This window comes from Pteropus medius, unplaced genomic scaffold (genome assembly GCF_902729225.1).
Source record: "Pteropus medius unplaced genomic scaffold, Ma_sr-lr_union100, whole genome shotgun sequence".
NCBI lineage: Eukaryota > Metazoa > Chordata > Mammalia > Chiroptera > Pteropodidae > Pteropus > Pteropus medius.
In genome coordinates, this window is record NW_024350921.1 from 843315 (window position 1) to 856282 (window position 12968).

At 35.5% G+C, this 12968-nt stretch overlaps 1 pseudogene; it reads left to right on the top strand.

Annotated features, from left to right (window-relative positions):
- The first annotated feature begins 3262 nt into the window (after window positions 1-3262).
- Window positions 3263-3381, top strand: LOC120584496 (uncharacterized; annotated as a pseudogene).
- Window positions 3382-12968: the final 9587 nt, after the last annotated feature.

Here is a 12968-nt window from a genome sequence, read left to right on the forward strand (position 1 = left end):
TGTTATATTAGTTTCAAGTGTATACCATAGTTATTTGACATTTATATACCTAAAGAAGTAAGTGATCACCATGATTTGTCCAGCAACCATCTGACACCGTACAACTGTCACGGTGTTATTGACCGTATTCCCTATGCTGTACACCACATCCCCATGACTTGTTTGTTTTATACCTGGAATCTCTTATTCCCTTTTACCTTTTTCTCGCCTTTTTTGATTTTTCTGTCAGATAGGGGTGGGGTGGGTGGTAGGTGAAAAAGGTGAAGGGATTAAGAAGTACAAATTAGTAGTTATGAAAGTCATTGGGATGTAAAGTACAGCATAGGGAATATAGTCAATAATATGTATTGTAATAACTATGAATAGTGCCAGGTGGGTCCTAGATTAATAGGTCCTAGACTTCATAAATTATATAAATGTCTCACCACTATGCTATACACTAATATAAAATAATACTGAATGCCAATCAAATTCCAGACTTTTCGCTGTCGAAATTTTAAAAATTATGTCTAGATTTTATGAAAAATTTTCTGCTTTCATATATTGCCCTAAAGGTGAATGTTTCCTAGTAAATTAAAAAAATGAGAGCAAATTGCATTTTTTTGGTATTGGAAAATATTTTGAAAAACTCGATAGTACTCCTCAGTATAATTGGAGAAAAACTGGAAAACAGCACAGCTGTGTTTGTGCCATTTACTGAACAGTACATGCAGTTTTAAAAGTTGTGGGAACATGGGCAGGCCTTCTGTTTTTTGTATTTTTAATATTTAATATTATGAGTGAACACCAACTTTTATTTGGTACTTTTTTTTTCCCCCAAAGTAGTTAGAACGGGACAGAAACAGAATTTAATGCCTGGACTCTTCCCTTTCCACTCGTTTCCTCTTGGATTTGATCTGCCAGCTTTTGAGTGTCAGGGCTGTTTTAGAACTGCTGTTTTAAAAAGAAAGTGCCTTATTTTCATTTGGCAGCACACACAGACTGCAGCCAGAAGTCTCTGCGGGTAGGGGGCTGTCATGTCCTCAGAAGGCCAATCAGATGCTTTAAATGTTGCTGAACATTTTCAGTCTGTCATCTGTAAAATATATTTGCATATGCAGTGCCAAGAAAGCCAATTTTGAAACAGAGTTAGGGGCAAAATTGGCCATGAAGTAAGGGGGTGGGTTAGGGAACAATCAATGGCATTGCATCTGGAATTCCAGGAGGGACAAGAATCAAGGATAGGCCTGGTTGAGGAGAGGCCCCAGTAGGAAAGTGTGATATCACAGTGTCACTTCCATCCCCAGGGGAAGGAGCTACACTCCTAGATTCCTGGGAACTTCCTTTGTTTTATTGTCACCACCGCCGCCCCCAAATCTCTTTTAAGCTCTTCCTTTTAGGACTTCCCCATTAATTAGATTTTACTGCGTTTCCTGATGGTAATTATTTTTTCTTGTCAGCCTGAGTGTTTAAGAAAATGTTGCATATGCACCGAAGTGTTTCATTTCCAGTTGTTAGAACTGGCTTAACAGAATTTATATTTTCATTCTCCTGATTCTCTTTATTTTATTTGCAATAAAAAAAAAAGAAATGACATTTTTGATAAACTATATTTGTACTGGTTCATGATGGCTTTTTTCCCTCCCATTTGTATAATTCTGCAGCAGATACCAGATATTTTTATATAGTGAAATAGCAATTCGTGTACAGCATGTATCATTGATCAATGGACTGTACTTGTTTTCCAATAAAATTGTCAAAACCTGGTATTGGGTATTCTGAAGACCTGTTTCCTCGCCCACCCTGTCCTGGGCTTCTCTGTACATGCCCAGGCCTGTAGTGGAGAGGGGACACCTGCCTAGGGAGGGCAGGGGTCATGAGCCAAACAATGAGCTGTACTCTATTTGCTTGCTTCTAAATGGATTAAACCTTGAGCCTTATTACTATTAACCCTTTCCCCGTCAAGCAAACAAGAACATCATTTTTAGAAGCTTTTACATTTTACAAAAGGTGTCTTTTTATTTTCTCCTTTGACCCAAAACAAACATAGCTGGCAAACTTGGTGTCCAAATAACAAGCTCGAATGTGCACAAATTCTGGTGATCAGGGACCCCTTTACACCTACTCGGTCTGTGTCTCTTTCTTCTGCTTCATAGCAATTCTAACAAGCAGGCAACTGCTCTCAGCACCTATGGAGAAGGACAGAGATGGCAGGTTAGCTCAGAGCTGGGACGGGAGTCCACTAAAAATCTTGCCCCCACCATCTACTTGGTATGAAAACTTGGACAAACTCTTTGTGCCCCAGTTTCCTCACCCATAAAATAGATATAATACTGAATTCATAAAGTTGAGTAAGGATTTAAAAGATGAAATAGATTATGACAAGCACAGTACCTGGCATATAGCAGGTCCTCGAAATGGTAGCTTTGTTGTTAGCAATTCTATGAATTCTATGAATAGTAGAATTTGAAAATAGGATAGAGAAGAAACAAAACTAGAGGTGATGATGGACACCAAGGAAGCAAAGCAATCCTAAAAATAAGGACAAAGTACATGATAGCCAGATGAAGTTGTACAATGTGAGGGCCAGGAGCTCTGCTGTCACCTCAGCCCTAGGCATTTCTGTGTCACCCACAGCCAACAACTGACATTCACATTGATGCCCTGACAGGCCCAAACTTTAAAGGATGTTTAATGGTCTAAGTAAAGAAAGGGATGTGTTTAACACATTCCCGAGGGAATTTTCAATAAAAATTAAAAATGTAAGAACTTATAAAACTTTAAGCATCAGCTCTCCAGAAAACTTGCTATACAGAATTTCTCACTGGAAGGAGTCAGAGAGCTTTTAACCATATTTTAATTATTTTACCAGTTAATGTATTTTTTTTTTTTTAGCAAACAATAATCTATACTAGTAGCCATTTCGGGGTCATTTTTTTTTTTTTGGTCATGAGGATTTTTATTCCTCTTTTTGCCAGATAACTTTTCCTCAGAGTAGCTTTTTTGTTCTTGTCTTTGGAATTATTTCTCAATGTGGTTCTAACTGGTGGAAAGAGACCTGAATGTAAATTCCTGCACAGTCACAGTTGTGAAACTCGTGCAAAGCACTTGGTTGTTTTGAATCTCCATTTTCTCATCTGTAAAATAAGACTTAATGCTTGATTCATACAGATAAAACAAACAATTCATTTATTCAAAATGCATTATTTTCAAATTCTGAGGTTTGGGTTGTGAAGGGGGAAGAAGGCATATAATTTTGGTGTTAACATTAAAAAATGGTAATATCTATGGCCATGCCACCCTGAATATGCCTGGTCCCACCTGATCTTGGAAGCTAAGCAAGGTTGGGCCTGGTTAGTACTTGGATGAGAGACCATCTAGGAATATCAGATGCTGTAGTCATAAAAAAATAAATAAATAAAAAATGACAATATATTTTACTTAATATGATTTTAGTGAGTCAATCTGGCTTGGTATTTTTGACACGGTAGGTTTCTCAAATATTAATGGAATGAGTTTAAGTATCATACAATTATAAAATCAAAGATTTCTTCAAGCTAAATTTGTCAGAAGAAAAGCTTTTCTCCTTTGAGGCAAGAATCTTTGAATGTGGTGAGTTCAGCATACATGGAGGTCAGAGAGTAGCAAGCAGGAAAGAGAGTGATTTGGTGTTCAAAGGGGAAAAGTTGTTTCTTTTTTACTAAAAATGCACAAGTGAATCATAACAGCAGCAAGAATTCATAAAATAGGAAAAATAGATTATACCTGAAAAATGTACATGAGAGGTGGGAGGGACTATTTTTGGGGTGTGTGTGTGTGTGTGTGTGTGTGTGTGTGTTAGATTTAGGGAGAGGAAGAGTTACAGGAAGTAGACACTATTTAAAATGAGGTAACCTTTCAAAACAAAAACATGCTTTTTTTTCAGTTTGATATTAAACATGCCTTACTCTTTTTAATCTTATTAACCAATGTTATCTCAACAAATTTAATACAATTATAGGTTTTGAGTGTGCAGTTCTTTTTTTTTTTTTTCTGAATAGGGAAAGTTTAACTAGAGAATTATTATAACAGAAGAATATCAACCACCTAGGTAAAAACAACTCTAAAGGATACAAGGAAAGAAGGTACAGGGAGCAGCCTCTACCTCTAGGATCAAAGCCGAGCACTCAAAGGAGGAACAATCTGAGTACCCACATCCTTCCCCTATCCCTAAACCAGTGCTAAGATCCAGATCTTGTGAAGAAGGAACAGCTGTCATCAGATGGCAAGAAGTTTGCTGGGGTGCCATGCTGGTGGAACTTAACTCACTGAGAAGCTGCCCATGGGGGTGGTACAATAGAAAGCCACCCTCTGTGGTGCTAGGAAAAAGCAGTCTTCCAAGAAGGTGCTGTACTTTTTGCTAGAAAGCTTCCCAAAAAGAGCTTCTGCACTGGTAGATTTTTAAAAAATGTCTAATTTTTAAATTACAGTCGCATACAATATTATATTAGTTTCAGGTGTTTAGCATAGTAATTAGACATTTGCATATGTTACAAAGGGATCACCCTGATAAGTCTAATACTCATCTCATACATAGTTATTATGATTATGAAATTGCTGACTCTCCGTCTCATTCAGTCACAATCTCCCCTGGTTTTCACAGCCAGAGGCTGTGGAGACTTCTCTTCCTGGCACCCAAACCCTGGGTTGAAGAGCCCAGTATGGGGCCAGGATCCTTCACTCCTCTGGGAGGACCACTGCAGTCAAGATACCCCTCTGATTTTTAACTGCCTTATGCGGGTGTGGGACCAACCTATTTCATGTTCTGTCCCTCCTAGCAGTCTTGAGGTGGCTTCTTCTGTATGTCCTTATTTGTAGCACTTGTGTTCAGCTAGACTTGAGGTTATTTTCAATGATAGGTGTTCTGTAGTTTAGTTGTAATTTTGATGTGGTTGTGAGAAGAGGCAGCACAGTATTTATCTACTCTGCCATCTTGGCCGGAACTCAAATGTACAATTCTATACTACATCTTCTGTATATTGTATTGTGTTTTCACCAGCAAAATCTAGTCTCCTTCTGTCACCATATATTTGGCCCCATTTACTCTCTTCATCCTCTCCCCACCTCTGGTAACCAACTTGCTGTTGTTCATGTCTATGAGTTTTTGTTTATTTGTTTGTCTTGTTTGTTTGTTGCTTTCTGTATTATATCTTACCTAAGAGTGAAATCTGTCTGACTTACTTCATTTAGCAACAAGCATTTTCATCTTAATATTTGTTGCTCAGGTTTCTTCTAAGAAAGGCTTGGCTGATTAGAATACATAAATCTGGTATGTTCACCTTAACTCTGAAGCCCAAACATTGACACAGCAGTTACTAAACTTGCAGCAGTTAGACCAGTTAAACCTGTACTACTTGAATGTAGACTCACAGGTTGGCTAGCACTGTGCTCAACCAGTTGGAAGATTAATTCACTCAGAGGGAAAGTCAGTGAAGCTGTTTTTTCTTGGAACCTTTGACCTGGAAGTGATCCCAAGTGTCACCTAGTTCATGGTTCTAGGTCTGGGACAGGCCTCCTTGATACCATCCCACAGTGTTCATTGGTTTTCCCTTAGTTAAACATATCCTGAGAATGATATTCTTCAGATTTCTTTAGTGAGAGGATACAGCATGTTTAATAGCTCTTGTGGGACTCCACTTCTGCTTTTGCCCATGTAATAATCCAACCTGGCTACCTATCTTTTCTCTTTCCTCAATCATCTTACATTGCTTATCCTGCTTACCTTGAGACACAGTCCAGCTTCTCATTTGCTTTCACAGCTGTAGATAGTGACCATCTGTCTGAACACTATTGTTAGATGATATTCCATAATCCTACCTTCCACTCTATACTGGATTTCTTCTGAATTCTTACTGGACCCCAAGTCTTCTCTCACATTCCAAAATTTAGGGGAAATATTTTTGCTCTCAAGTTTACTTTTGTATTGTTTAAAAAGTGCTAACCAGGTGTCTAACATTATAGTAGACACTGACAAAATTACAAAGTAAGGAAAAACAAATCCAGCTATAGAGAGTAGTATGAAGAGACAGTTGTTCAGAAAACAAACTCATCTGATAGAGGCTTTTAAAATCCCTCACTAAAATATATGGACTTTACAATTTGGATTTGGTATATGAGAACTACTGGAGGTTCTTGGATTGGATAACATTAGGCACGAAGAAAAAGAGCAGACTGAAGAGACACTATTATGTATTATGTGGGAGAACCAGGAGGAAGAAGATTAGAGAAGGAGGCAGTTAGGAAGTTGGTACAGTGCCCCTTTATGAGTTGATTGTATTAGAAACAGACTTCTTAAGTGCATTAAACAAAACACTTTTTGTATTATGGAAGCAATATTGGTTGAAGAGAATGCTAGTAGGCCTACAATTTGGAATGGGCCACTCTACAGAGAACTCATTCCCTAAGCTGAATAAACTCTTGGCAGGGGCTTGAAGAGATCCAAACACTGGATGTGCGACTTGTATCAGGAATATCTCTAGAGGGGTATTGTGTCTGAGCCTAATCAACCAGTGCTGGGGTGGGTATGGGAGTGTTATTACAGCCGTGTGTGTGTGTGTGTGTGTGTGTGTGTGTAACAAAAGAGTCATTAAATTGTGAGGGCTTGAAAGTGTTGATTATTGTAACATGTAGTGCCCTATGTATAAGAAGATATTTACTATTCACCCAAGTGATAGTCAAACCTTGGTTTCTGTTCCTGACCACAAATTCTCTGAATTTAATTTAAAATAGATTGAAATTGAAGAAGAGTAGAGAAACATTCAAATGACTCCCAAATAGGTCTCCACATGTTCATCTTCACTGTCATCAGCCTGGACCTAGCCATGTCACCTCTTCCTTGGTCTTCTGCAGTAGCCTCTTAACTGAAGCCATGATTCTCCTCTTGCCACCTCACCCCTTATGACTAATTCTTCACACAGCATTCAGCATGAATTTCCTTTGACATTTTGTTGAAGTATAAACTATATTTAAAGAAGAGCACATATGTCAACAGCTCCATGGAGTTTTGCAGACAAAACACACCCATGTTGCCAGCACCTAGATCAAGAAAAGAAGATGAGCAGCATCAGAGCATCCCTATCATGTCCCCCTGAAGTCACTTTTTGCCCTGCCCCAAGGGAAACCACCATCCTGACTTTCAACAGTATAGGTTAATTTCCCTGCATTTGAATTTCATATAAAATAAACCACGTAGTAGAATCTTTTGAAAAATCAACTTTCAAAATTAATGTTCAAAAATCCATAGTGCTCTAATACTCTAAAAATGAATTTTCAGAAATAGAAATGAAAAATCAATACAATTCCTTTTGCAATTGCAATAAAAAGAATAAAACACCTAGGAATAAACCTGATGAAACACATGAAGGTCTTATACACTGAAAACATAAGACACTATTAAAAGAAATTGAAGAAGACACAAGGAAATGGAAAGATATGCCGTGTTCTTGGATCGGAAGAATCAACATAGTTAAAATGACCTTATTACCTAAAGCATTATACAGATTTAATGCAATCTCCACAAAAATCCCAATGGCATTTTTTAAAAAAAGAGAGAGATCATCAGATTTCTATGAAAGCACAAAAGACTCTGAAGAGCCAAAGCCATCCTGAGGGAAAAAAACGAGGCTGGAGGAATCACTCTGCCTGACTGCAAATTATACTATAAAGTGACAATAATCAAAACAGTATAGTATTGGCAGAAAAACAGACACACAGACCAGTGGAACAGAATTGAGAGTCCAGAATTAAACCCTTGTATAAGGAGCAAATAATTTTTGACAAAAGAGCCAAAAACATACAAGGGAGAAAGGAAAGCCTCTTCAATAAATGGTGCTGGGAAAACTGGAAAACCAACTGCAAAAGAATGAAGCAAGACTGTTGTCTATCACTACACACCATAATTAACTTAAAACGGATCAAAGATCTGAATATAAGACCTGAAACAATAAATTACATAGAAGAAACCATAGGTACTAAGCTCATTGACCTTGGATTTAGAGAGAATTTAATGAATTTGGCCTCAAAGGCAAAAGAAGTAAAAGCAAAAATAAATGAATGAGACTATATCAAACTAAAAAGCTCTGCACAGCAAAAGAAACTGTCAACAGGGCAAAGAGGCAACCATCTTAATGGAAGAATATATTTGCAAACAACGTCACTGATAAGGGCCTAATATCCAAAATATAAAAAGAATTCATACAACTCAACAAGAAAAAACCAAATTAACTAATTACAAAATGGGCAGAAGACCTGAACAGACGCTTCTCCCAAGAAGACATACAAATAGCCAACCGACATATGAAAGGATTCTCAACTTCACTAGCTATTAGGGAAATGCAAATCAAAACTACGAGATACCATCTCACACCTGTTAGATTGGCTATCATCAATAGGACAAATAATAACAAGTGTTGACGAGGTTGTGGAGGAAAAGGAACCCTCATATACTGAGGGTGGGACTTCAAATTGGTACGGCCACTATGGAAAATAGTATGGATGTTCCTCAAAAACCTGAGAATCGAATTACCATATGATCCAGCAATCCCTCTTCTGGGTATTTATGCAAAAAACTTGAAAATATCCACAAAGATATAGGCACTCCAATATTCATAGTAGCATTATTCTTGGTGGTCTAGACATGGAAGCAACTGAAGTATTCTATGATAGATGATTGGATAAAGAAGCTGTGGTACATATATACAATGGAATATTACTCAGCCATAAGAAAAGATGAAATACTGCTATTTGCGACATGGATGAATCTTGAGATAATCATGCTAAGTGAAATAAGACAGACAGAAAAAGTTGAAAACCACATGATATTGCTCATATGTGGGATATAAAACTGAAAGCAACAAACAAGCATGAGAAACAAACAGAGACTCATGGACACAAAGAGTGGATTAGTGTGGTTTCCAGAGGGAAGGAGAGGAAGGGGAAGGTAGATAGGAGTAAAAGGGATCAAACATTTGGTGATGGAAGGAAATCTAACTTTAGGTGGTGAACACACAATGCAATATATATATGACCTCATATTGAATGATATACTTGAAACTTATTTGATTTTGTTAAGCAATGTCATCCTAATAATTTTTTATAAAGAAATAAAAAATAAAAATAAATATCTATTTTCTTTTGCTCATTACTGTATTTGTGAGATTCGTCTGTGAGCTTCATCGACATTGTTGCCTGTATTTGTACATAATTCTTTCTCACGACTTTATAGTATTTCATTATGTGAATATACCACAACTCTTTTATCTATTCTATTGTGTTTCTTAAAACTCTATTTATTTATTTATTTATTTATTTATTTATTTATTTATTTATTTTTATTGAGGTAACATTGGTTAATAATAGTATATAAGTTTCAGGTGTACTTTCAGTATTATCATTTGATATCTGTATACGCTATAGCACTCTTACACCAAAAGTCTAGTTTCCATTCTTCACAATGTATTTGATCCTCTTTACCCATTTTTGCCTCCCCTCAACTCTCTTTCCCCTCTGGTGAACATAATATGATGTCTGTATCTATGAGTTTGCTTTAGTTTCATTTGTTTGTTTCTTTTTTGTTTTCAATTTCACTTATGAGTGAAATCATTCTTTTTTTTTTTTTGCCTTTTTTCATCTGACTTATTTCACTTAGTATAATACCCTTAAAATGCATTCATGTTGTTGCAAATAATAATATTTCATCTTTTTTATGGCTGAGTAGTATTCCATTGTAGATATACCACAACTTCTTTATCAGTTCATCCATTAGTAGACACTTAAGTTGTTTCCATATCTTGGCTATTGTAAATAATGCTGCAATGAACATAGAGATACATACATCTTTTCCAATTAGTGTTTTTATATTTGTTAGATAAACACCCAGAAAAGGAATTTCTGGATTATATCGTAGTTCTAGTCTTAATTTTTTGAGGAATCTAAAAACTGTTTTCCATAGTAGCTGCACCAATTTACATTCTCCACATTGTCACCAACACTTGTTTCTTGTGGTTTTTGATAATGGCCATTCTAACAGATATGAGGTGATATTGCATTATGGTTTTGATTTGCATTTCCCTAATAATTAGTGATGTTAAACATCATTTCATGTGCCTGTTGGCCATCTGTATGTCTTCCTTGGGAAAAATGGCTATTCAGATCCTCTGCCCATATTTTAATCTGTTTATTTTGTTGTTGAATCATATGAGTTATTTATATATAATTTGGAATATTAACTCCTCATTTGGAATATTATTTGCAAATATCTTCTACTATTCAGCTGGTAATCTTTTTTGTTTTTATGGTTTACTTTCCTGTGGAGAAACTTGATGTAGTCCCATTTGTGTATTTTTGTTTTTGTTTCCTTTGCCTTTGGAGTCAAATTCACACAAATACCGCTAAGACTGATGTCTAGAAGTTAAGTGCCTATATTTTCTTTTATGTAGTTAATTGTTTTAGGTTTTACATTCAAGTATTTAATGCATTTTAATTATTTTTTTTGTGCAGTGAAAGATAGTTTCATTCCTTTGTATATGACTGTCTAGTTTTCCCAATGCCATTCATCGAAGAGATTGTCCTTTCTCCATTGCATGTTCCTGGCTCCTTTGTTATAAAGTAGTTGTCCATATGTGTGGATTTATTTCTGGGCCCTCTATTCTGTTCCATTGGTCTCTGTATCTGTTTTCTTTCTGCCAATACTATACTGTTTTGATTACTGTAGCTTTGTATTATTGTTTGTATGGGGGAGTGTGATACCTCTGGTTTTGTTTTTATTCCTCAGGAATGCTTTGGTTATTTCAGGTCTTTTGTGGTTTCATACACATTTTAGGAATTTTTTGTTCTGTTTCTGTGAAAAAAATGCCATTGGAATTTTGATAGGGCTTGCGTTGAATCTGTACATTGTTTTAGGTAATATAGACATTTTAATAATGTTACTTTTGCCATTCATAAACATGGAATATCTTTTCAGTTCTTTGTGTCTTCTTCAATTTCTTTCAAAATGTCTTGGTAATTTTCAGTATACAGGTCTTTCACTTTATTTGCTAGGTTTATTCTTAGATATTTTATTATGTTTTTGTAATGAGACTTTCTTCTTTTTTTTCTTTTTGATAGTTCATTGTTAATATATAGAAACACAGCAGATTTTTCTATATTGATTTTGTATCCTGCAACTATTCTGTATTTGTTAATTATTTCTAATAGTACTTTTGGTAGAGTCTTTTTCTATATTTAAAATCATGTCATCTACAAAATAGAGACAGTTTTACTTCTCTTTTCCAATTCGAATGCCTTTTCTTTCTCTTGCCTAACTGCTCTGCCTAGGATGAGAGTGGGCATTCTTGTCTTGTTCTTGATTTTAGATACAAATATTTCAGTTTTCCTTCATAGAGTATTGATGTTAGCTGTGGGTTTGTCACATATGGCCTTTATTAGATTGAAGTGCTTTCCTTCTATACTCATTTTATTGAGAGTTTTTAAAAATCATAAATAGATATATCTTGTCAAATATTTTTCTGCATCTATTGAGATGATAATATGATTTTTATCCTTTATTTTATTAATGTCGTGTATCATGTTAACTGATTTGCAGATGTTGAACCATCCTTACCATGCATGGAAATGAATCCTACATGGTCGTGGTGTATGATCTTTTTAATATATTGTTGAATTTGATTTGCTAATATTTTGTTGAGAATTTTCACATCTATGTTAACCAGAGATATTGGCCTATAGTTTTCTTTTTGTGTGTTTTCCTTGGCTGGTTTTGTTATCAGGTATGGTTGGCCTCATAAAAAAGGGTTATGAAACATTCCTTCCTCTTCAAATTTTTGAAAAAGTTTAAAAAGGGTGGGTTCTAAATCTTCCTTGAATGTTTGGTCAAATTCACCGTTGAAACCAACTGGTCCAGAACTTTTGTTTTTGAGATGTCTTTGAGTACTGTTTTAATTGCTTTACTAGTGATAGGTCTTTTCAGATTTTCCATTTCTTCTTGATTCAGTCTAGGAAGATCATATGATTCTAAGAATTTATCCATTCTTCTAGGTTGTCTAATTTGGTGGTCTATAGCATTACATAGTATTTTTTAAAATTATCCTTTGTATATCTGTGATATCTATTGTAACTTCTCTTTGTTTCTGATTTTATTTATTTGAGTTTCCTCCTTTTTCCTTAGTGAGTTCAGCTTAAGGTTTGTCAATTTTTGTATCTTTGCAAAGAACCAGCTCTAACTTTCATTAATCTTTTCTATTGGCTTTTAGTCTCTATTTTATTTATTTTTACTCTAACTTTTTTATCATTTCCTTCCTTCTACTGACTTTGGGTTTTGTTTGTTCTTTTTCTAGTTACTTAAGGTATAATGTTAAATTATTTATTTTATCATTATAAACTCTCCATATTTATCTATTACCTTTTTTTGTTTTGAAGTCTATTTTGTCTGATATAAATATGGCTGTACTCACTTTCTTCTGGATACCGTTTGAATTATTGTCTCCAACTCTTTCATTTTGAGTCTATGTTTGTCTTTGGGGCTGAGGTGGATCTTCTGGCCTGTAAAGAAACCTGAGAAATCTGATAAAAGCCTGATGGGGTTTCCTTTGTAGTTACTGTCTTTCCCCTGAGGACTTTCTTAAGAATTCTTTCTTTATTACTGCTTTTTGGCAGTGTTAATATAAGGTCTTTTTTGTGTTGAGATAATTAGCTGTTCTGTTAGCTTCTTGTACTTGTACGTCTACTTCTTTCCCCAGGTTTGGGAAGTTCTCATTTATTATTTCTTTGAATAGGCTCTCTTTTCCCTTCTTCCTCACTCTTCCCTCTGGGATACCCATTATCCTTATGTTGGCCTTCGTAATGGAGTCAGATGGTTCTCATAGTGTTCTTTCTATTAAAAAAAAAAAAACTTACTTCTCTCTTCTCTTCCACCTGAATCAATTCTAGATTTCTATCTTTGTGCTCACTAATGC